Raw genomic sequence first — 26,565 nt, 5'->3', positions numbered from 1 at the left:
GCACAAATTCTTGTCCAAAGGAGATTTGGTTCTGCTAAGAAGTGGCTGGTAGTTTTTATTCACTCTCAAAAGCCTTTTTGATAGCTTTTCTCCTCCTGTATCTACATGTTTTCTCAATATACTGACACTAAACATGTGTGTGTTCTTGTAGGCTGGAAAGCATATTTGTAAGCGCAATAGGTATTAGAGCAGGCTATATAAAAAGCATAGCAGCAATTACAGTGGTTGTATTCCCACCATCCCTTTAAAAGCACAAGTCACCTCACCAAGCCAATGGATTTCCATCAGTGTCCAATAAATACAAATTAAAGAAAATCAAGCCACTTAAGCTTGCAAATCTGGATCTTTTTACTGAGTAAAAAACTATGTGTTTTGTGCTAAATAGATATTCTAGGTTTATTTTATTTTCTGTAGAGAATTACAGTACCTGGGTTTGAGTGACTTCCTGATCCACCCAAACTTTGCTAGAAACAGTGATACCGTTTTGTCTAATTTAGTTATATAAGCTGAAAACAGTGTAAGTAAATTTGTTTGCTTCCAGATGATTGCAACAAGCTGAGTAAAATAGTTGCCTTATCATTGTTAGCAACACTGAGCTGGTGTCAGAAATTTTTTACAAATTTGGAGTTTTTATATTCGGTTCCAGCACTGACAACTGGTCTCGCAGGATGCAGTTGAAAGGGGGATTTTTGTACTTCACATTGTCTAATTTTACAGGGATCTCCAAGTTCTTTCGATTGGGTTGTTGTATTAATTAGTACCTTGAGCAAGGTTAGTCAAACAAGGCTAAGCTAAAGTTCTGGGGAAACACTGTGTTGAGAGGAAACTTTGGATAGACTTGGGATTAGGTTCTTGCTGTCTTGCAGACAATATCTTTGTTTCCAAAAGTCTGGACCATACAATAGTTGTTCTATTTATTTAATTTATTTTATTTTTCTATTTAATTCTGATTTTCAGAAACATGTTAATTACAGTACTTGTGAATTATGGCTTTTTGAGTGTCAACAATAGAACTGTTGACAAAACTTACGTAAGAAAGAATATTTCTTAGTTTTGAACCTGAATACGTCCTTCAGTTTCTCGCAGGAAAGCACTGCACAAATGGTTAGGCTCCTCCAGCAATTTGCATTACCTAAGGTCAAAAATATCATATAGAAATTTAACCTGGAATACACCAGTTTGTATTACAGTTAGAGAAGATCAAAGACAAAGCTGTTTCTGTGTTTAATATTTCTTGCAACTCTGTACTAGCAATAGTTTCAGAGTGCTTTATAGGCGCAGTCAGAGGTGGAGAACTGAACAATAATTCAACTTCAAGGTGATGAATACATGAATGGTTGGAGTCCAAAAGTAAGTGTCGTAGCCTGTGCCTATGCAATAGGATGTGTGTGCCTTTTGCAACAGTTGCTTCTTAAATACAGAAGTGTACTTTGCCATGATCAATGGGCAAGTTCATAATCCTTTAGAGAGCTGAGGATTCCCTCCATCACATTAACTGATAGTTCACATATCTCTCTTGTGTCTCTTGAAGCAATTCAGAGATGACTACTATTTGTTTTCAATCCCTGCAGGCCTGAAGTAAAAACTTTTACCAGGAGAGGAGGAAATGTTAAGAGTGGAATGTAAAAGGAACCTTTGGATTTTTACCTTGGGCTGCTTTTGAATGAACTTTAACAACCAGGGCTGGAAAAGTACAACCATCCAGCTAACAATGAAGAAAAATCAGAACCATTTGTTTTCTGGTGACTAAGGTGCCTTGGTATCAGCTGTCAGAATTAACATTCTAACAGGAAGAATAGTTATTAAAAAAAAAAAAAGGAGAAAAACAAACAAACAAAGAAAAGGAAATTGCTTTGAATGGGCAATGGTGTATGTGACATTCCTTTGCAAGTGGCTACATCATCTGCAGGACAAAGTATAAACAACCAAAAGCAAAATCAGGAAAATATTTGCAATGTTTTTAGCAGGACTTCTTGAGTATTTTTTTTCATTCCTTGGTTCTTAATCTTTTGAACAGAGCAACTTATAACTAACAGTGCAGTCAAATCTAAGGATACCAGCTACTGGCACTGGAAATACATTGTGTCTCCATACATATATACCCTTTGATGCCTGGTCTATCTTCCTATCTGTCAATCCAAAATTGTATAGATATCGGAGTTATAACACATTAAACAATGTGATGTACTGCTCATGCCCATGCATAATTATTGTGTTTCTCCCTGAGGATATACCCTTTTTAAAACTCCCTCTTTTTGGGGTTGGACTGTGATTCTAAAAAAACAAAATCAGAGGACTCAGAGTATTCAAAACAGAATATATATATAGATATTTTTAGGTAGACAGAATCAACATCTGCATCTCAACTGAGCTGGAATGGTGAAAGTTAGATGTGAAAAAGGATTTTGTATGGCCAGATTTACTGATCGTTTTGTTTACATACTTAAAAATCTGTGAATGGTGGTTATTCTTTGTCTTTTCTAGTTGTAAGTGCTGCTGATATCTTCAGTTTTCAGCCATAAACAAATATTTGCATTGATAACTGTGGGCCTAAAAAAGTGCGAGTTACTCACTAATGGTTCAGGAGCAGGCACTGGATCTTATTGTGTGAAACATCCGAGACTCTGAGGACTCTGGGTCCCAGTGTTCAGTGAAAGCAATTGGAACATAATATTTTACTTAAATGGGCTTTGGATGAGGCCTGTCTTACTCCCTGAAATGCAAAGTACAAATAGAATTAATAACCTTTTTATTTTCCACCATCCCCAAGAAGTGCCTATAATCTGACTGTTCCTTGTCTTAAAGTCAGTCTTCAAATTTATGATAGCATCCATGCCAGAGAACTTTGCACATAGACAGGTTTCTCTCTTGTCAATAACAGTTTGCATCATGGTGGGAAATTTGACTGCAGTACTCAACACTCAAACGTAAATGCCAGAATCACAGTTCAAAGTCATAATTTTACAAATACATGTACTTTTTCTTCAGATATCAGGGAAATTATCTATTTCATTTGGATAGAGCTTTGGGAAGCAACTTTTCCAAATGGTTCATATTTAAATTCAAGTCTGTTCTTTCATTTGCAAATATTGTGCCAGGGGCAAGTGAAGTAGAGTAGCTGCCCTTGTACTTTGCTACCCAAAGACTGGTCCATCACAGTGCTCTGCAGAGAGTTCATGTTTCCATTCATACTTAACAAAAGTGTTTCTGTAGCACCTGATCCAGCCATGGGCATACCACTGTCCCACTTATAAAATAGCTGTTCCTTCTCTACTTTACATTATGCACCATGTACCATGGACTGATTTGCAACCCTTCACATAGGTCATCCTGAAAGAAATAGCTTCTGAAAGCCACATACTTGTCCTTTCTATCCCTTAAACTCATAGTATAGCTCAAACATGGAACAAAAAAGCGTAATATGTCATCAAGATGGTTGTGAATGCCATGAATTATAACAATATCTCAGTATGAATCTATCCGGGATCCATTTTTCCCCCCAGACATTCATGAATGGATCAGATAGAAACTCTTTCAATGTTTGCCAAGTGAATATAAATATGAACAGCTGGAGCCAGAGAGGGAATCTTTCCTTTTTTTCTTTTTTTTTTTTTCTGTTATATATCAACATTTAATTGGTTTGTTATTTGGTTTGAGCTTTTCGTTTTGCTTCATTGTAGAGGTATGAATTTAACAAACAGAGTTCTCTAGTATGAATAAAATATCTGGTGAAAACATAAACTAATGATTAAAAGACAGTGTTAGTGTTCAGGTTATTTAGGTCTCATTTCAAGCTCTCTCACCTTTGGAAAATGTCTTCATTCAGTTCTAAGCATATGTCCATCACTAGTCTTTCTCTCACCTTTGCTTATAGTGTTTTGGAAATTCTCTTTTTCCCTATTTTTGTTCCATTTTGTTTCAGTTTGGTCTTTTCTGTTCATGCTCAGTTCAAGTCTTTGAAAACAAACAGGTATAGGAAAAATCAAAGGCTCTTCACCATTTCCCATAACCTATGGTTTAAGAGACAAAATTACCAGATAATATGTATTTTTTAATGAAATATATTTTTACTCAGGAAAAAAAAAAGTATAATCTGAAACCTGTTGCTACTGGATTTTGAGAAAGCCAAATAATAGAAATGAAAATGGGTTGAAAAAAAATCCCATGGAGGAGATCCCCACCAGCTGCACAGTCAGAAGATCTAATTACACAATGCTGGGAGGATGTCTCCCTTCATTCTTTCAATTTTTCTTATATTATTTCCATAAATGTCCACTGATGTCTTCCACAGATAGGAACTGGGCTCTTGATCTGAACAACTATGGCAGTTTTAAAGGTTCTGAGTGCAGAAAGGTTAGAGTAAAAAATGGTGAGGAAGAAATTCCATCTTCGTTAAATACCTATGTTTAAAATAGGAAGGAATCTTGCAAGAAAAGTAAAACAAAGTGAAGAAAAGTTACAAGGCTTCACCAAAAATATTCCAGTTGTTTTGTCACATAGAAGGAGTAATACCGGGACAAGGATTTAGACTTATTCCTGCCAATAAATTTCTTGTAAAGAGACCAAACTGAAACACAGATGTCCCATCTCATCAAATGTATATCATGACTGGCCTTAAGCCATCCTGGAGTATTACTCATAACTGATTGGGCATTTCAGAAATCCCTGTCTCTCAATTGGAAGAAGCAGCTTTAGGAACAAGAATGTGTGTGACCGGGAGCTGCCCTTTAAATGCTACTTTTTGTTTTTTTCCTTACAGAGTACATATGCAGGGCCAGCCATAGCTTGAACCTAATGGCAGAGTTCAGTTAAAACCTGCAGAGCCCTTATGAAGTCGTACACAGACTGTGGAGTTTAATTTCACTTTATCAATGTTAGCAAGAAAATATATTGTTTGGTTTTCCCTGTCTATGCTGAAGAGTATTTGAGAGAGCTTGTTCTCACTCCCACTCTCTGGATAGGCTGAGCCTGCATTAATACAGCTGACTCAGTGGCACCTATGACTTCAAATGTCTTACAAGAGGTTGTACAGGAGCAGAAAATCTTTTTTTCTTTTTTTTATGTAGTAACATGATTATCTGGGTGAACTTTTGTAGCACAAATAGTGCTTTTGTGGGGATGGAAAATGCCCCAGTAGGTTTCTCTAATCCTTCTTGAGAGAGACATCCTGGGGCAATCAACTCATTTATACATTCTCTACATTTTTTTTCCCCTTTTTTGTTGAAGAAAAGGGCTGGTTTGCTGCCAAGACCTGTTTAAGTGGTAACCTACGCAATTCATTCTAAAAACACTCATTTATCATTCCCAAATTAATCTTGTAACAGGATAGCTGCTCTTATTTTCATTGTCATTTTGCCCTTTGGATAAGAGATGACAAACACATAGATATCCAACCCAAAGATTCTAGAAAGCATATATAAAAAAGGGAAAATAGGAATGGCATTTCTATAATTATAAGCAGAAACAAGTAGCCATACATCTTCATTTCTCACATATCACATCTATTAATAATAGAATGAAATGTAATTTGTGCTCAATATTGTTCAGAGTCTTGTGCCAGAAGCATAATTGTTTTCAATCAGATTGGTAGTTGGGAGGAAAAGGCTTTTTTTAAACCTGCAGTAAACACTCACAATTTATGCAAAATTATTAAAATATGATATATTCCATTTTTTCTGGCACACAGAATGCATTTTGACATGAAAATTTATATAAACAATGAACAGTTTGGTATGAAACTACCGTGCAGAATTTTAAAACCATACACACACACTCTTTTGTGAATGTAAAGAATAGTATCTTGGCACTGGCAAGAACAGATTTTACAATGAAAAAGTTATAGATGTAACTTCTTTATTGTAAGCATGCAGCCTTTTTCAAGCTATGTCTTGTAAAAGCATTGCAGACAAATTTAAATGAAGGGTTGAGGTTTCTGTGGCAGGTTTGGACCCTCGATTCTTCCTTTTTTGGGGGGTGGGTGTACAATTTTATGGGTTCTGCTCACACACTTAGAGGCTTTTCTCTCAAAGGACTTTCTTGTAGAGGAACACACTGCAAAACGTGTGATTTCTGACACCTCTCCTGTTCCCAGCAGCACAGGCCTAAATTTATGTTCTCTGTCCTGCATCCCACTCTGCAGGGACATGAAGAAAATATCTTTTTTTTCTTTCATTTCCCCACACACCTCCTTTCCCTCCATGCACTGACATCTCTTCAAACTGACTTTCCTTCTCTATAGATATTGCATATCTCTCTGAGTATTTTGGAAAGATGGTCCATCTCTTTGTACAGTTGGAAGGGCTAGAAATTACCATTTTTCAAGCACACTTGAAAGTAGGAAAGATTTCCAAAAGTCACTAAACAGTGAGTCTTTCCATTGACAGTACTGAGCTCTAAACCGAGACCTTGATATTCACTCTTCTTTTTTATTTTTTTTAATTCGTTTTTTACTAAGCTGCGAGTTACTATTCTTTGAGTAGGTTATGTAAACAAATTTAAGCTTGTAGATTTTTTATTATTTTTTTCTTAAGTAAAAATTTGCTTTGTTTATCTGTCACTGGCTGCTCACTGGTTTGTCTGCGATGGGTCGCTGAGGTCAGTAGTACTCTTTCTGCTCCATGAATGGAATGACTCAAGTGTTTGAAAGAGACTAATGAGTCTAATAGCCAACAAAGGATGAATTTGCTTATGTATAAACATCCTTGTTTGTGTGCCAGTTAGGACATTTTTGCACAGTACCTCTATTCTTCAAGCATAGGTGTATGCAAATTGAAATGAAGCTGGGGGGGAAATGGCAACTGGAGCTCATATCTCAGAAACAGAGACTTGGGAGCAGCCCAACTCCCTGGCGAGAGAGATGGCGTGGTACAGCAGGCGCCTCCGGTCCCCCTGTCTGTACCCTGAGTTTCCCACAAAAGAAAATTGCTGCAGGTCTCATCCAGCCTGCATGTTCCAACAAGTCCCTAGTTGGGATGTTGGGAGCGGTAGGACTTCAGGGCACAGCACCACACAGGCCCACAGGTCGCACTATAATGAGCTGAAGATGATCAGAGAGATGTAATGGACAACTCCAATTCCTGAAAACAGCTTGAGCGTATTTTTGGTGTGTGATAGAAAAAGAAAAAATAAACCTAAAAGCAAAAACCTTTCGGAAGTATCCCCCATCCCCCTACAGCTGGAAATGTTGTAAAACGTGTTCCTATCATAAGGGTCTGCTTTTCAGCTTTTTTTTCTTCTTTTTTTTTTCTTCTTTCACCAGAAAGTGACCTCAAAAAACCTTCAAATTTAAAAATATCATCAATATTGAGATGCTTCTGTGGAACATTTTAGCTTAAATAGGTCAGAATATACAGATTATATTCTCTTTGAGTGAAATTGTTCAAATTATCTGTAAAAGCAACCTTCTTCCAAAATTATTTTTCAGCTTGAAAGATTAAAATGATCATTTTCCAGTCTCTTGTGTGTGTTGTTTTTTTGTTTTTTTTTTTTCCTGTCTCTGTATAGTTTCAATTATTTGTTTAGATTTGTTTGTTTTCTCAAGCATCTGATTTTTTTTTGGTAAGTCTATCCATGAAAATGCTACACACAAAAGAAAAAAAAGAGAAAATATCTTACATTAGACCAGAGACTATATTTGTGGGGGGATAGTTAAGCTCCTGTATTTGCTGTGTGTATGAAGCAGTAGCACCAAATCAAAAATCAGACATTTTCCATTGAAAACATTATTACATTCAGTCTTTTTTCTTCAGTGCATTCTTCTATGTCTTTATCTTCAGTCTTGACTACAGCATAATAATTTATCCTAAGTCACTTCCTTGGTAAACCATGAAACAGAAGCTGGAGCTCCATAGCTCAGATCTTAAAACCTTCCAGGGCTCTGAGGGACAGACGAAGCTTTTAAGAAGCAGAAGCAGAGCAGAAGCCGAAGCAGAAGCAACAGTGCAGTATCTGCCCAGAGATCATTACTGATCTCAGACCCACTTCATGCCTTCATGTAAGGACAGTGCTGCTGAATGCTGCCTTCTTGCACAGACAAACTGATACCCACTAGTACTAAGTCAAATCTGTCTGAAACCAAACATCTATTTGGAGTGCAGTGGGAGCATTTTCAGAGATAGGCAAGAGTGTCAGCAGCTGGGACTAACTTCTCCCACAGCCTGATGGGATGACCTCTGCCTGCCTTCATAACACATCCAAAAAATCCAGCTCAACACGATGGAGCCCAGAGCTCCAGTCCGGGTCAAACACTTAAAGTAGTTATTGCCATAGCATGTCTTTTCTCTCCGCAATAGTGGTGATTCCAGGCTTCCACCCACAGCCTGCTTTAATGACAGTATTATGGAGGACAGTGACGCCCACAGTTTGGTACTAAGTCTGTTGTCAGCTCTCAAAGTTTCTTACAGAGTTTAGCTCAGCTATTTAGGGCTGATGAGATCATGCTGTTTAATAGACCAGAGACCGCATACGGATGATTTACCAGCACTTTGGGGAACCACAGTTTCAAAATCGTTGAGCAAAGCTAATCCTGGGACTTGATTCTGGCAGGTAAGATCGGTCACTGGAATTGCTGCTGTCTAAGAAGTGCAAAAAGCCTTAACTAAAGCAATATTTTCTGGATTTACTTCTGTAACACTCTTATGACTTCACTAATGCCTGCAGTAATGTAAAAGGGAATGAGAGAAGAAACAGAGCCGTGATTACTACAGAACTCAGCTCTGGCATCAGTACTTTCAGAAAACTACACTTTCTTCTTGTTTGGTACCTGCTTTCAGTTTATCTAAAGCTGCCTCTTTCCTCTAAGCTTATGCTGCATCTTGTGTGTGAATCGTGCTGTGAATTGCCCACAAGAAGTGATCTGTCCCTTCTGGGTGAGTGGGTATTGGTGGCATTATATAAATAAAGAGCTATAGGAGCTATTATGGTATAGGTGACTTCTCCCAGCTTGCAGAGGGTGATCAGTCACGCTGGGTATTGAGAGGACAGGATCTGTCTATCCTAATTTTGCCTTGTTAGCTGCCAGTGAGCCCCCTGCATGTTTCTGCAGGAGGATCAGGCAGGTACCTGTGCTCCAGCGCGGTTCCTTGCCGAGGCATCAGGGCTGGACACATACAAAGCCACACAGCTGCTGTATTTGCCTAACACTGTGTGGTGCAAATCCCAGCCAGGGCTCAGATTTGTGGCTGGGATCAGAGCCTGAAAAGAGAAGAATTCAGGATTTGGCCTGGATCTATCTGTGTATTTACATAATGACAGAAAAAGCAAATTCCTTACAAGCAAATATGAGTCAAAACAAAAACAGTGTGAAGGTCAGCTGAGCACAGCAGTGAGATGATGTTATCCCAGCCACACATTGAACTCTTGAGCTGCCAGACCGGCCAGAAAGATTCTCAGCCAAAAGTCATGAGAAGGTGCCAGCTGGGAAACCACCCACCGACACCCCAGCTGGCTTCTCAAAACAACTGGAGCCTCAGTGTTTGACACTCAGCTCCAGGCACAGCTGCAGGGCATAGCCCAGCCACAGAGCAACACCAAAGGCTTCTCATCTGGTTTTCCAACAGAAATACTGTATATGGGCAACACTGCCATAAATCCTAATTTATAAGGATTTTCTTTTTTCCTGAGAGGAACAGTGATGTATTTAAGGCAAAACATTTTTTTTTTAATTTTTTTTTTTTTCCCATAACCTAGCTGGCATAACATTAATCCAGCAAGTCAAACTCTGTTCTCTGTTTTAGGGATTTTTTTTTTTTCCTAAATATATTGGTTAGCATCTTGCTTTCAGCCAAGATACTATAAACAATTCACAGGCACAGATCCAATCCAGAGTTAATTAAGGTTGATCTAAGCTTATGTGCAGCCCTCAACTCCTAGTGCTGAGGATAAAAGTACAGAGGACTTTGTTAAGGATGTACTGTTGGAAATACATATCCCCCTTTATTGGTTTGAAATTAACTTAAATTCATTATAACCTCATGTCTACATATGCTCTTCCATTAAGTAATAACAATTTCTGTGCAACTCTTCTTGGAAAAGTTTTGAAACTCTCTGGAGGCATTCACCGTAAATGTGTATTTCATTTTTAGAGATGTAGTAATGCATTTGCTATAGTCATTTTGAGAAGTTACATTGCATTGTCATCACTTTCCTTGTAGGAAGGCTCCAGCTTTGACCAGTCCTGTTGAGTAGCACACTGTACAGGATCAATACCTGGAAAAGTTTCTAGGCAACAAGAACAAGACAGGGCAGGAATTCCTGTCCACATTCTGCAGATAGATAACACACATCTGGGATAAATCTAGAATTAAAATCTAAAATCCAGGCAGTAGGGCTGTCTGTCTGTGAGGTCCTCATCTATTCCGAGGCAAACCCTGCATTTGCACCAGCCACCTACCCCTCCATTTCCAGATGAAAGAGAACCAAACCCAACGGGTGGAGGAGAATTTAGCAAACAGCAACTGGACATCTGTTGTGAATAATTTGCAATGTGCATGCTACATATTTACTATTCAGTTTAGAGAAAGCCAAAGAAATTCAAATCTGGACTTCTAATAATAGTTTTGTTTGTTTAATGTCATACAGAACACGTAAGGTGGCCAGCGGCTCCAGTATGCACCAGCTTTGCCTCTAACCTAGGTTGTCTTTAGTAAATATAGACTCTTATTGCAGACAATATAGCACTTCAAAGTCCAAGGTAAAAATTTTGAGTTGTTTTACTTCCTCGCACTTGCAGAAAGCATTACTCAGAGGCATTACCCTTTGCATTACTGCCTAACAGGTCTTAAACCCTGTGTGTCTTTACAATCTTCAAACTGTTCTGGACCTAGAATATGTTTGTTCCTAAAGGGCTATACACAGAGTACCTGTATCCTCTACTCAGGGGAGTAGTGTTGTCTGTGAGGGCAGAATCTGACATGGAAAGGCCCTGTGCCCCATCCTTTGACAGGACTTTCATGTGCAAGATCCCACAAAAGAGCTCTTTCATGGTACATACAACTATGGACCAGGTGTTTTACCCTGATCATAGCTATCACCCGATTCTGTTTATGAGCCTACTTGCCTCAGGATAAATACTAATTACCTTGCTATAATACAAAATTAATTGTGTTGCCTGAATGTGGACCTCTCATAAAAATGGGAAATGGAAAATTGTAGATCCAGCCTGCCTCACTGCTTATGAACTTAGCAGGAAGCCTCTCCAAAGACAGTGAAATTGGTCTATTATTCTTTTATGCCGATATGCTAAATTATGTCACCAGATATTATGCTTTTTTTTTTTTTCTCTTCACTTTGAGTGTGAATTATGCCAGTTTGGTAGTCTTCAGTACAAAGGTTTCTGCTTACACTGTAGCACTGGTAGTTCCTCACAGAGAACCTCCATTACATGTAAAAGTAACTACCTACTCTTTTTTTACTATTGAAGTTACGAGCAAAAGTGGAGATTTTGCACTATGTCCTTGACGGCTTGGTAAGCATCACCAGACTTATTCCAGTGGGCCACTGAAGAATCTCTAGACCAAAGTAGAGTTTCCATTTGCTACTGCTAGAACATGACTTTGAACTGTGAATGCAGAAGCAGAAGGCTTTTCATTTATATTGGTCTGAGCCATTCACCAGTCTTCAATTAGTTTTACTGTCAGGATGGAAAAACACTATAGTGAAGTATAAAGAAAATGTCAGCATTTATTGGCTGCCTGATTTTGTTGTTGGAATGGGAGTTGATCAAACCTGTAAGTGGTATGAACACTTTTGCTCATAGTTATTAGACAGACAAAACTCTTGGTGAACTTTTTGTTCTGCTTAGAAAAGCACTCAAGGCTAAAGGCTACTATTTTGTGCTCCTCTGAAGAGGCAAATTTTTTTTTCTTTAACTTCTGAAGGAACTGAAGTATTTTCCTCTTCCATGGGAAAAAAAAAAAAAAATGCACGCCACCACTTTATTTGCAAAATTTCTTAAGGAGTTAAGAACTTATAAACATTTAATTCAGGTTATATTTATAGGGGAAAAAAAAGTCAACTCCTTGGACATGGATGACTGCAGATAGAAAGAGGGCTTCTGTTACTATTATATCTGCTGTAGATAAATGAAAAATTACCAGTTGAAACATGACATGATGAACAGTCTTGTGAAGTCTCAAATTTGAAAATTGGAGAAAACTGCATTTTTTTTTTATCAGACTTTTTCCATCCCAATCTTTCAAGGAAGATCTGCTGCCTTGAAAATTAATTTCTGGTTCCGTGTTTCCTTCTAAATGACTTACTGTTTATTAGCCCTCCCTTCACTATAATCTGTAAGGACAGCTCTATATACATTTTAATTCTTCTGGTGTTCTAATTGGATGTGTCTCCAGTGTAGTACTGTAAGTATCTCATTTAGTGTCGGTGGTTTAACATCCTCTAGAGCAAAGTGAACCAATGACTTAATTAACTTCCACTTGGGCAGTTATCTACACTGGGAACCTGCAGGAAGTATTATTCTACTTGAGGGTGACAAATGAACGTACATGAGGTACCACACGCCACCCAGTGGGAGATCTGACAAGAAACATAATTTATTTCATTAGTGGTGCCAAAATGGGCTTTCAAGCTGAAAACCTAAATATGTAGCAGTGTCTTAGTAGAGGAGGAAGCAGTATGGGCTTTGTCTGAAATAATTGATTGTGCACAGTTCATAACATATATTTCCATGGGAAAGTTTAAGTTTAATGTCACTCTTCATCCATCATATTGTAGTTTGTTAGGTGTTAGTCTAAGTGGTGTATAGAATAAACAGCCATAAATACTTTTGGATCTGGTAAAAAATTTATCAATTACATTATGAAAATAGGTGTAAAAGAAAACAACTATCCTTGAGTTAGAATTAATTTTGGTGTTTTAGAACATGTTTATAATTGTTCTGAGTATTATAGGTACTGAAACATGGCTGCAGTCTCAAAGATTGTTGGCTTTCTTCAGATTTTTTGTAATTTATAGAGCAAAAGTTAGTGGCAGCCTCTAATTACCCACAGAACCAAAGTTTTTTGAGTGAAAACTGGAGATCAAAGGCCATGAATAACAGCCTTAAAGGCATCTCCCCTTACACAGGCTACTCTTAGCCCCTCTGCTGTCCTTTGGTATAAATTAAGCACCTCAGGATGAATAAAACATGAAGCACAGAAGGTTTAGATTTCACAGAAGATGAATGGTTGGATTATTGATGGGAAAAGGAGCATGGGAAAGTATAAACCATGTAGATCTAAAAATTTTAAACTCTGTAAGCAATCACCTTTCCTTTAGTAATTTTTTAAAAATTTCTTTTTCATTGTTTTGTCCAAATCCTTTCTGTTGATAAGGCAGCTGCGTTGTTCTATGTCACTGAGGTGCTCTTTTAAGCAAGCTCAGAAGCCTTTCACAGTTCATTCTGTTGATTTTAGTGGGCATACGACCAGGCCATAAAACCACAAGAGCAATCACTGGTTGTTAAAAACCATGCAAGCACTTACATTCAATTATAATGAAAAAGGTGCATACCTCTTGTGTCTCATGAAACTCAGACTTGAAGGCTGTTTACTTCCTCATATATATAGCATGAATCCAGTTCCTTCCTGAGGTAAAATTCATTGCCTTTCACTAGTGTTACACATGCTGAATTTAATTCATTTCATATCCCGTCACAGTATAGACATATGCAACTGCAGGAATTAGGCAAGTGGGATCAAAGCCTTTTCTGCTGTAGATGCTTGCTCATAGAAAAAGATTTTGCAAGATGAATGGGTACATGAGGCAAAAGCTATGTATTTTTGAACAAAATTTTGTATTTTTTTTCTATGAAGAATGTTTTATTTGAAGGAAAAAAAAAGAACAAAAAGACAAATTAGTTACTGTTCTGGGAAATGGCAAAATGAAATGTTTCTCTATGAGCTGTGAAAACAGCTAACTCTTCATCTCGGCCATATTTTATTAGAAATCAAAATCTTAACTTGTTGAAATTCGAACATTTGAAATATGATTGGTTTTCTGTTTACCTGCATTCAAAGCAATCACACCAGTCTCTTTCTATTGGCAGTCAAACTCCCAAATCATCTTCCCTTGCAAAACGGAGAGATGTACTATTATAATAATATCTCATTAAATCCTATGGCCCAGCTATCAGGCCAGCCATACAAACATAGGAAAAGGGGCTTACATACTCCTTCTGCTTGATTAACATGAGGGCTTTGAATGAAGGTCATCTGCTTTCCAGGAAGTTGAGTCAGGCTTTGTCTCTTCTTTTAAAGCTGTTCCACTTTTTAGAATTCAATTAAAAATTCATTGGAGTGGGCACAGGAACCCAGGTGTCTCACATCCCTTGGGACTGGTCTAACCACTGTCTTATAGAGTCATTTTCATGCTCTCTCACTGTTTCAATAAATATTAAAGTATTTTATGCAAAGGGAAAGCCGTCTGTGTGAGAAATGGAGAAAAAATACATTTAAAGAATACTGTAGATTGTGATGATTACAGCAGCCTCAGGGGAGATGGGACTCCTGCCTTTAATGCTTGCTCTGAATCATGAAAAAAGAGTTTTGAATCTCTCCCTCTTCATGTGGGATTGTGCTTATTTTTGGAAACCAGATAAAAACTAAAAATTTAAATAAAATGTTTAACTGGAAAGCCCTCACACTATCTCTCTGAATGGGTTTCCTGATCCTAAGTGCAGAAATAATATAATCTAGACACTTGTAATGGCAAGGTTGGGGGTGTGGGTTTTTTTTGTTGAAGGCATGTTGAAATTTGAAATTAAAGTTTTATTCAGTTAATTTATGCAAAAAGACTCAGAGTGACCTAAACTCTATTTTTTATATTTATCTGTTTTATTTATAAATAAATAAATAATCAACTGAAGAAATAAAGAAAAAACATTTCTAGGTTTTTGTAATTTTTTTCCCTCAGGCCCATTAAATTGAAGAAAGAGCTGTGAGTCAAAGATTTCTTTTTACTAGATTGCAGCCAAAATATTGAATACTTCTTTTTTTCTCCTGTGAAGTACAACAGGAAAAAGTACAATTTTTCAAGCAGTTTTAATCTTATCTCTGAATAGGTGTAGTTATGCTTGAATTGTCAGGTTTCAGGAAAACTTTGAGCTCCCAAAGCTGATCCAAAGACCTCTGAGTAGGTGACAGTCTTTCTGTTGACTTAAACTGTCTATAGAGGGGATGCTATCAGAGCTAAAACCTACTGATTGAGAACCTGTGTCTGTGTAATCTAGTATATTAAGACAGAGGTTTACAGGAAGGAGACATACTTCAAAGTTATAGAAATATAATTAATTATGCTTTTGAAGTAAGGATATTTTTATTTATTGTGTGAGTTCTTTCTTTTTTTTCCTGCTACATTACGGACATAACATATTGACATTGAGGACATTGTAGAGGCTAATGAATTCCAATCAATACAAGCACAATGAGCCAGGCGATCTGCACACTCAGAAACCCTCAGCGGTCAAATGGTTCTAGCAAACAAAGGCATTTTATAATATATCGACACATTCTTTACATTACAGTGTGGAATAAAAGGGGCAGTTATTTTAGGCAATCATGAAAAAATAAATCTCAAGGAGCAAATATTCTCACTTACAACCGTTTTTTTGACAATAAGACTGTTTCAAAAGGAAAGGGAGTTCACAGGTCATTCTTATTAAGTGCTTGACTGATTTATTTTAACACGGCTCTCCCTTCTGTGGGAGCTGGGAGAAGTGAAATGTATTTTTTCTCCAGAAAGGCCTGCTAATGTTGTGCTGGGCTGCTGGATGGAGAGGGTGAGCAGTGCTATCCCATCACATTAGTTGCAGCGTGCTTCCACCAATGCAGCCAAACTGCTCCAGGAGGGAAAATTCTCCAGCTTGAATCCTTCCCTGCCTCTCCCTGACCTCCAGACTCTGCCAAATGCCCCTTTAGGAACACTTAGGTGGTCATTGTGCTTGTCCTTGCAAGCTGGATAAACTGTTTGCTCTATCCACTGCCCTTTCCTACAATATTTATTTAAGGAACAGCGCAATTCTGCCTCTGGAAGCTGGCATTTTTTTATCTGCCTTAAAGCATTTCTGATGTCTAGCAAAGCCAGACTGTACTGAATATTAAAAACATAATATGGGATACAACTCCTCACCCATATCATAAACTATGTCTTTTGGGACTCCAGCTTTGCTTTTAATTACATCATTACCCTAATTATCTTATTAACATCTACTGGTGTAGGCAGCCTTTTATGAAATAATAAAATAGAGGCTTTTTTCTTTGCCCCTGTAGCAGGCTCCTGATTAAATGTTCGGAAACTATTACACTAATCATAACCATTTCACTGTTTTCTTCCGCTTTCCCCATCTGTTTGCCCATATCCACTTGTCTCTTGCTGTATCCTCAGATTGTAAGCTCTCTCAGGCAGGGCTTTGCACCGTGTTTGTTCCTAATTGGGTTGTGCGGGTGGTGGAACAGTTATAATGATCGATTTGTTTTCCAGATTATCAATAACATAATTGCATTATATTAAGCTGTAACATTTTTGCCAATGCACTTTCCTACCTTATAATCTTGGAGTACTGTGTAGCATTTCCAAGACAACTGGGACCAGAAATTTATTTAACAGATTGATAAATAGCAACTGAAGCAGTTTGGCTACAAAAAAGGCAAATGTTTCTTCATTTAGTGATATATATTAATGACCTCAATGCACTTTATCCAAGTGAGATATGAAACACTGAAAAGAGAATTTGATTAATTGTTGTCACCCCTATTCATACCTCTCTTTTCTCGCTATTAGTTTAGGCCCTTCATTTGCTCATGTAATCCATGCAGGACTTCTACACTTGTTGTTTATTGCTGCTTTGCAATGTGACAATTTTACTAATATTACTTAGGAGGAAATTCTAGATCAGAATAGCTGGTCACACTTTTTTTAATATTTCCTTTTATTTAAAGCAAGAAGAAATATGAATTGAAGCCCACGTTCATCAAAGAGATCATTGGTTTGAGAACACTGGATGTTGGTTTCAGTAGTAATGGAGTACAAGCTGAAAATACGATACAGCTGTGCTGATCTCTTTGCGATTATTTTGAGAAGCTGGCTATCTGCCCCATCTGACAGTCTGTGAACATGGCAAATAATTTAACATTCATGCCGCTCCTGTTTTGGCATAATATATATGAATCATGTGGTCACCACTTTCCAAATTGGTAGTAGATCAGAAAAGAGTTAATGACTAAAGTTTTGGTCATGACTTGTTCCATTGTTCCATAATAAATCCATTGTAAAATGAAATATCAAGGCATAAAGGACATTTTGTGCTGTGACCCATAAGTCATGTAGAACTTCTTTTTTAGTACATCTCAAGGAGTTGATTTCTAACTTTGGAAATTTCCTGGACAGTTGATCAACGCAGTATCCCTGAATGTCCGGCATGGCACAAATATTAATGGATTCTTTTAGACTCCATAGGCTCCTACATCACTGAATAATCAACCATTTACTATTGCTTCTAATGAGTTGCAAAAGAATATGCTAAGCCATATTCCATCTATGCTTCAAAAGTCTATAGAAAGTTTGCAATTAGTCTTCAGTCACAAAATACCCACTTATTTGCCTGGAGGTTTCTTTGTTTGTTCCTTTGGTTGGTTGGTTGGTTGGTTGGTGTTTTTAGTGTAGCTGAAATATGTGAGAAGGGAAGCCCTCATTAAGTTATGTGGTGAAAGGATGATTTTCATCCTGAACATTGCTCCAGCAAAGATCCCACCTGGGATCATTTCTAGGTGTGAGTCTTGATTACACTTACGCCATTTGTGTTAAGCAAGTTTGAGTGTGAAAATCCTCCTGGGGAGCAACACTCTTGATCTTATATCCACCTGGTCACTGTGCTTATCTGCATGTCATTTCAGAGTAAAGCTGATAACCTAATTAGATGACATGCTGGGCAATTCTCAACACAGCAGTGAGCCATATCACTTCACCAGTGCTTCCTCTGTGATTCATCATTATCTCTGAGCATGTGTGTGACCCCAGTGGCTGACTTGAGAGGACCTTCTCTCTATCAGCATCACAAATTGGCCCTGTTAAAGAATCATGAGTCCTTCTCATCTGAATTTTAGCCCTTTTTATGGCTGAGCCAGCACAAGTTAAAAGCAGGGGTTTGTGTGGAGACAGAGCTAAAGTTAGACTTAATGTCAAGTAAACGGGAAGTTATCAGGTCAGGAAAAACACAAAAGGGCAGTGAATGCTGATCCAACTATGGCAGACGTGGCCTATACATCTGTGCTTTCCAAGCAGATATTTCATATACAGACTGAGTTGTGTGGTCCTTTTGCTTGTATTTGAGAATCCTGTTAAGCTGTATATATGATCACATTTACAAACAGAGGGAGAAAGAGGTTGCCTCTATATGCATTAATATAACATCCAATTTACTTCCTTATGTGTCCTGGTAAGCAGCAATCACAATCTTGGTTCTTGACTGTGTAGAGAACAAGGAGGGAGGAAATAGCATCACCAACCTTCCTAGACCTCATGGAAGAGCCACATTAAAGCTACCAAGCTTGGGAAGAAATGTTCACCAGCTGTCTCAAGGGCATTGCAGGAATTCAAGCAGTCTCATCATTACCAAAAAAATCACCTGCTTATTTCATCAAAGAAGGTCTCTAGCTTGCTCGCTGTTGGTGCAGAACACATGCATGCACCTGCCATACATTTGGCATCAAAGGCATTGCAGAGCTTATGTTCCAAAGCAAACATGGAACTGATAGCAAAACACAGCAATCAAAAGCAGACAGTGCTTCAACTTGATGTAATGTAAGAAACATGAATTTGTAACAAATGTGCTGATTTTATTTTCGTCTTCTGGTGCTATACATGAACATTCTTTTGATGATAATTTAAGCAAACAAGAAGTCTGTCAAAGCTTCTATAGTTTGAACAACAGGAGCTGGATAACACTTTTTGGCTTATGGTGGTGTGTGTTTGTTTGTTTGTTTGTTTCTGTTACTGGTGGCAACTGGAAATGCTCATGTTACCCAAAGTGAGAGGAAAAATTGTCAGCATTGCAGCAGTACCCACTGCCCCCTCCCCAAAGGAAAACACTCCCCTTATTCATCTGTGAAAACTCATATACCTGCATGCTTGATTTGAGATTTGCAAAGTCAGTTCCTTAGAATTAATAATATTGCTGGGAATTGCATGAGAGGCTGAAAATCTTTTACTCAGACTTTATCCATCTAATACCCTATCTGTTTTAGCCACCTAATCTATCTCTCTCTAACTAGACATTTACCTGTCATAACTAGGATAAAACAATCTCCTTGGTAGAAGCACAGTCATACAGTAGACATTATAAAGATTTGAACATAAATGGGAACAGACTAAAATTTAAGGGGTCACCTTAACTTCCCACTCCAGTAAAAGCTACAGCTGACTGGAAGGTTAATAAAAGACGGTAGTGATTTACAGCTTAGTAATTGAACAATTCTTCGAAGTTGTTTTTACATGAAGATTTTTTTTTTAATTCATTGGTTAACTCTGTTAACATTTCCATTCCAAAATGTCATACTAGTGTGAAAATAGCAAAGAAAAAGCCACAATGATGCAAAGTTTATCTCCATGGAAAAATGGGATTCCCAGCTGAAATGGGTGAGAAATCAATAAAAATACTGAAGTAACAAAAGACCATGGTCAGAGCTATGGGTCTTGGAGTACATACTCTATCACAAATGCTATTCAATTACTGTAGGGGCTTTTTGTCTCTGGATAGTAATAAGATGACTAAGGTGTTATCCTATAGATGAAATGCAATGGACTTCATCTTTGATATACTGCTTGGTAAATCATTATCATGTATGGATACACATATACACACACTTTAAACTGTAAACTGATCAACTGCAAATACCCTTTTGAAACTCTGGTTATATTGTAGAAGAATGGGGAGAATTTGTTATTAATGATCTAAAGAATCAAAGGTAAGAGATCATCAGCAATTTTTCACAGCAGGAGCTCCAGCTATGTGAAATGCACAAACTACTATCTGAGTAATTGCTTTTGCTGTGTTTATAACACAGATAATCTTTAGATGATGATGGAAGCAGCATACTAGCATATTTTAGATTCTGGACTACAATTTTTTTGTTGTTGTTTAGAAGATAAGACATAGACTGATATGAGAGACTGACAGCAAGGCCTGTAAGTAACATAAGAATCCAGTGCAACTATCTGGGGGAGTTGTTTCTTTATAAAGTTAGTGGCTTGAAGATTTACTCTCAGACACAAGAGCCCACCCAATCTACATTACCTGTGAACAGCAATACCCATCAGTGTGATCCAAAGAAGCAGAAGTGGATTCAACTGGCACCAAGCAGCTTATCCTGGAGATATTAATGCTACAGGAAGACAAACAGGAAAACAAATTACAAAAGGAGCTGGAAAGGCAAGTCAGAGTAGCATTTTTCAAAGCAGCAGAGGCACTAAGTATTTGTAATATTAACAAAGATATAGGAAAATTATTTAAATAAATGTTTTAGAATAAATATTAAATGGTTAATCTGCGTGACACCTAAATATTTGTTGGTTTTGTGGGGTTTTTTTGGGTTGTTTTTTTGGGGGGTTTTATTGTGTTTTGTTTTGTTTTAATTTTCATGTTGCTCCGGTTCCTCTATTGCTAATGTTTTAGCCATGAAATTGAGTCTGTTCATCTACATTTTGCACTTTTCTTTAAACTCACTCTCAGATGAAGAAGACATGAGAAATAAGAATATTACCCCAGCTCTTTTATAACTTTGTGACTGCTGTATTCCTTCAAAATTGCCCAGAGTCCTGATATTTGAGTAAACTGTGCATCATTTAGCTTCTGATTTTTCTAATTGAGCAGTGCTATTTATATGACACCACATAAATTTAGCACCACTTCAACAGACATGTGAAAAAGCTTATTAAAAATATAGAATCCCATGTCTTCTTTTCACAGCCAAGCATCAAAAAAATTAAGAATCATCATTAGCATAATACAGAATTTCAAATATTTATAACTTCCTTTTTACTTATATTTTATTCATTAGTTTTAAATGCTCTAAAGTGACCAGCAGCCTCTGACATGTTGCCCCAGAAATCTTCATGCCTCCCCATTGGGACCATCAGTCCCATTTATTTTTGGTTATGCCGTACCCACAGGTTACACTGTGTCAATTTTCTGCAACTCTTACCCAAGTGACACTTCCTTAGGGGAAGTGACCTTTTCAATTGTCTCTCCTGGATTCATAAAGACATTACTCTTTCTTTAAAGTAAGTGTCAGTTTGGAGAGACAGTTTCATCCAAGGTATGCCACTGCTGACCATCTATTCTCACAACATATTCTCACTTCATTTCCATAAAATGGTGACTTCTTTTGGTGGTACCAGGTCAAATAAGGCTGTTTTGTTGTTGGTGGTGGTGGTGTTTTTTTTTTCCTAATTGTGTCTTTATTTTTAGTGTTGGGTCTGACGTCATATTAATATTTTCTGTTCTCTGTGGAATGAACGGTACCCCATGTCAGATTCATTGGTAGCACTCCGCAGGTCAGTCATGCTTAGCATCATTAAAAGTGTGACTCCACAGGTGTTTTACTAGTGGCTGGTTGTTTCATTCATTTTTTTTTTTTTTTTTTTTTTTCATTTTGGCACCATTTTGTTGATTATATATAACATTGGGTATAATATAAATTAATAGTTGCATTCTAAACCTGTACTAAAACTGCTTAAAATAACACTCAATAATCTGTGGTAGAATTTACTATGTAATAGGTTTCTATTAGAGGTAGAGCTGATTTAGAAAAAAAAATATAATAATAATAAAAGAATGTATTACATATGGCTACATGTTTAGCTGCAGTATTTTCTGCTAAAGTCATCTCTAGCAAGTCATCATTATATTGAAACACAAGTGTATTTGTCTTTGCCAATTTCAACAATATCATCTATGTCTGCTTTCCTTCAAGGTACTGATTTTCCTTTATCAATCATTAGCATGACTTTATCACTCTTTCACTTAGTTTTGACTCATGTAGTAATCCCTGCCAATGTTTTTATTTCACTATTTCACTTTGGGTTGTTATAAAATATTTTTGCCCTTCGTCTAAGGTGCTTTTGGACCATAAAATGACTTTTATATATCCTTTTGAATATATATTCCTGTAACACCTTAGAAATTGCCGGTTGTTTCCTTTAAATAAAATGCTGTCTAGGACTGAATAGTCTCTCTTTAAAAGCTCTTGGAAAATTCAGATCCTACTGTCTCATACTGGTAACTTTGGTGATTTTCAACAGTGTGATCTCAGATATAGCTCTGGCAATCTCAGTACACATCTAAACTGAGACCTGATGAGCTTGTTCATGTGTTGACAACTCCATAATCTAGCAATAGACATTGTTTCACTGCATGTTTGCCCAAACTGTATTACTGCAGTTATTAAATTTTTGCCACTCTTTTTTACCGGTTTGAAAGTGTAGTTTTGTAACTGAAAAAATAATCATTTCCAGGTTCTCAAACACTGGAGCAGTTTGCCAGATCCCCTTCTGATAGCAGTAAATAATGTCTCACCAATTTCATTTTAAAAGGGTAGAAAAAGAGTTAGAAAGAAGGATGTGAAGCCTCTTATTTCCATTGCATGAGGTCAATGCCTCCTTTTGAGTAGGCTGAAACTCATTTTTAGTTAGTGGTTAGTGTGGTTAGTGTGATACATGAACCACTGCTGATCATTTTCAATCACACTACTGTAAGTAGAATCTGCCAGAGCCTTTCTTAGAACTTTCACAGAAAAAAAAATAGTTTTCTGCTTTCTGGCATAGTAGCTGTGTATTACTGGGTTTTTTAATGAACCCATCAGTTTCAAAACCTGTTTAAGCTTCTCTATGATGACCATTAGATTTTTTTGCACAGTTTAACTTAGGCAGCAAGATTAGTCACAAATGTCGCTGTATGATTTAGCACTGAGAGGAACTTGAGGAACTTTTTGTTGCATTAGACATTTTAGTGGTGACTTCAGCTTTATTATAATCTGCACATGTCCCTAGTTGTGTTAAAGTCTTCATCAGATACATTATGTATATTATACAGAACCTGCATTATGGTTATTTAGATTTGGGTCACAATCTGTTTCTTTTCAAAATTCCAACAATGCAGAGCTGTTGGTCATGGCAGTCTCATGTTTTATTTTGTTTTTCTAAAGCAAAATATTACTTGGGCAGGTCTTAGTATTGTCTATAGTGTAGATACACAACTTGTGTTTTATAAACTAGCTACATACAGCCTAAAGATATATATCAATTAGTGCCTGGTCCCTTTGTATGTTTTCTCTTTTCCTGGATGAACTGGAAAAACTGTGTGAGGCAGAAGGATTTCCCAGGTGATGCACTGGTCCAGGTCTCTACCTTCCTCAAGAGTCTCTTAGGTCATCCTGACATGCAATTTAATGTGTGTATAATGAATGTAATTATTATTTTAGAAGGGTTCTGTAAATGCATTTCTCTCAGGAAGGTCAGTTTTAATGAGGGTGCACTGAGCTTTGGTTCTGAAGTTGCATAATAAATCTGATATTCTGGGGACGAGTGCACAGCGTATCTGGAGAGTGAGTGTAGCTCACTGAGGCCTCTCATCGCCCATCTTTTAGCTGCTAGTGCTACATCAGCTCAATGGTGGCAGAATCACATATTCAGATGTACCCAAGAAGACAGCAGGGGAAGCAGGCACAGAGAAGAATGAATGACACTTTCATGAAAAACGTACTTTGCTTGGCACTATTCTTACAAGGGTCCTAGGGGAGTCACTCTTTTCACCGTAAACTTGATTTTTACTACCCCAAGACAATGCTGGAAGGAAAAATTTAGCCAAGACATAGGCAATCAAAGTATATGAACCCAGATATCACTGATTATTATTCTGCCAAAGTTGAAAAAAGTTGTTTATCTTCTATGTTTAGAACGAAAAATCCTCCCTCACCTTTAAAGGTTTTGTGTTCTTGCACAGATATATATCTTCAAATGACTTGTGAGTCTCACTGTGTAGAGTGGGAACATTTTATGTGAAGTCAAATTAAGAGCACCTCCTTCCTAAGCTTGCCTACTATTTCAGCTAATTTCTTCAACTATAGCTCATAGATATTCCAGATTTCTTTGGCTTCATTACTGCATGTGGTTCCTTTACACTCACAGTTTGGAGTATACATGAGTACAATACACAGATTATTCATGGCAGCCTCAGAAGTTCTGTGGTGGCTGGGAGCAGGCCTCTACCTCTACCCTCAAAAAGTAGAAGTGATTGGATGGGTTTTTTCATGTATTGATAGCACTATTCATCACAACTTTGATTATTTTCTGATGATCTCAATCTTCTTTTCAGATATCTCAGTTCCTTATCAAGGCTATTGCTCTTGCATGTGGCAGGTGTATTATTTCTCCTGAGCATAAATAGAATCAGCCTTCTAATCCCACTGTTTTTATGTCCATATCTGAGAGTCATCTCCACAAACAAATGGACAGAGTATCCATTTGTTTTTCAAAAACTGTAAGACAGCCTTTACTCAAGCAATCAAATTTCCATGATATACATTATTAATGACTATCATTCATTGCATTAAGGTGATACACAGAAATGCTACCTGACAGTAGTATTCCATCTTGCCACATCTCCATAAAATCATTAAATGCTTCAAACAGCTTTTGGTCTGCATTTAAAAAGCTGTCACAGAGAGATAGTAACATATAGATTTTAAACACAGATAAGTAAAGGTTGAAATTAATCCAAAACTCTGTAAGCCTTCTCCAACAAAAATAGTGATTTAATTTCTATCATTACTAAAAGAACTTTCTTTGTTGTGAAACTCAGCTCAGGTTCCAAAGGGTGGAGGTAGAAGACAGAGATATTTCTTCATTGTTGATCTTTTCAACCATCTGCCTCCCCGGCCCTGGAGGCTATTCACCTGTGGTCAGCAAAAACACAGAGCAGAAATACAGAACTGTAGAAAAAGAAAATCTAGATATGATTTTATTTTCTCCTGAAGTGACTCTTTGTGTTCCAGAGACATTGGAGACATCTCTTTACTTTTGAAAATTAGGTGAAACTGTGTGTGTGAAATGTTCTTCATACAAACAAATTCAGTGAAGCTAAGCTACTTTTCGAAGGGGAATTTGTTACTCACTGAAGAACGTCATCCTTTTAAATACATAGAAAGAAGCAGCATAGATAGAGCAGTGCATACAGCAAAACTTGTCCCATTCACTAAGCTGCGTTGTGGATGCATCTGGTAAAACAGCATAAGATATTCTCTGTGCTCAGACAGGTTTTGTTTCTCCTTTGACAATCAGAGTTATGACAGATTTTTTTGTAATGTGAAATGTTGTCCCAGAAAAAAAGTACTAGAAAATTCTTTAAACGGTAAAGGCCATCTGTCTTGGCCAGATTCCTTAGCTGACCGACAGATCTGCAACCCATATTATTGGCTGTTCTGAGTTGAAGTTTCTGTTACTTATTTACCAGCATTATAACATTAACCTGTCCTGTTCCAGACACTGCTGATATTCTGGTTTACACATGCATAATGAAGACTTCCTTCTGATTGAGCTGTGTCCTAACATAAATTTAATGTCAATTGCTGAAATGAAATTACAGCATTTCCACTAACTCCCAACTGCCGTGAAGGAGGCAAAACCCTGCTGTTCTTTCTAACACAATTTTCTTGGTTCCTGAAGACAGATTTTATCTGATACTCTCTGTGGTAGTAAAAATTCAAAGTCGGAAGTGGATCACAGCCAACTCTTCCACTTGTGCACAAGATAAGTATGCCATTAACCATGTCTCTTAAAGTTATTTATCTCATGCAAGCAAATGAGTTCAAAGCCCTCCATTTACTGTTATGTGATTGTAGATATCTGCTATCAGGTCTTTGCTGGCTAAAGCTGGGCACTTGACAGGGACAGAAGTGGAGTTTGCAGTCCAATATGGCCCATGAATACAGGTTGTTTGTAAAATAATATATGGCAGTTAATAAAAACATATGCCCTCTTTCTCTTTTTTACTCTCACACTCCAAGTGTATATGAAGCACAATATTATCATCAGCCCTCTCCTTTAAAGTTATGTATTCTGACATTGTGCTTTCCTCAGTAAATTTGAGACCTCTCAGAGACATAAGATGGTCTAATATACATAATACTGAGATTGGACTGAATTCAAAACATTTTATAAGAAACTTCCTTCATCTCTATATCTCTGTTTCTGTCATAATTTGACTCTTTCAGACATTTTTCTCTTAGAGAATGTAAAAGATATACTATAAATATCAGCTCGAACATTAATGTTGTTACTAATCATAACATTCTCCGGGAAGAGCTTCAATTTCTTTTCCCAACACATAAGTAGCCTCTGAACTTCACTAGGTTTAGGGGATTTTTATCACTGCTTCTCTCCATTCTTTTCCTTCCCACCTCTGCTGAGATTTCCAACTAGAATATGCCAGGCAAATTCTGTGATGTGCTGCAGTGAGTAAGTCTTCAGCAGTGAACAGAGCTACAGTGCAGTGGAGGGACAAGAAGTGTACCACATGGG

The 26,565-nt window shown here is 37.3% G+C and overlaps 1 long non-coding RNA gene across 1 annotated transcript in view; it reads right to left on the bottom strand.

Annotated features, from left to right (window-relative positions):
- LOC135578239 (uncharacterized) overlaps positions 1-26,565 on the bottom strand; it is a 94,597-nt gene that overhangs the window by 54,979 nt on the left and 13,053 nt on the right. The window contains exon 2 of the long non-coding RNA XR_010469636.1: positions 20,285-20,372. This is a non-coding gene — a long non-coding RNA (uncharacterized LOC135578239). The remainder of the gene's footprint in view (positions 1-20,284; positions 20,373-26,565) is intronic.

Source organism: Columba livia, chromosome 1 (genome assembly GCF_036013475.1).
Source record: "Columba livia isolate bColLiv1 breed racing homer chromosome 1, bColLiv1.pat.W.v2, whole genome shotgun sequence".
In the NCBI taxonomy this organism is placed as follows: Eukaryota; Metazoa; Chordata; class Aves; order Columbiformes; family Columbidae; genus Columba; species Columba livia.
This window is presented reverse-complemented; position numbering and strand designations above follow the sequence as displayed.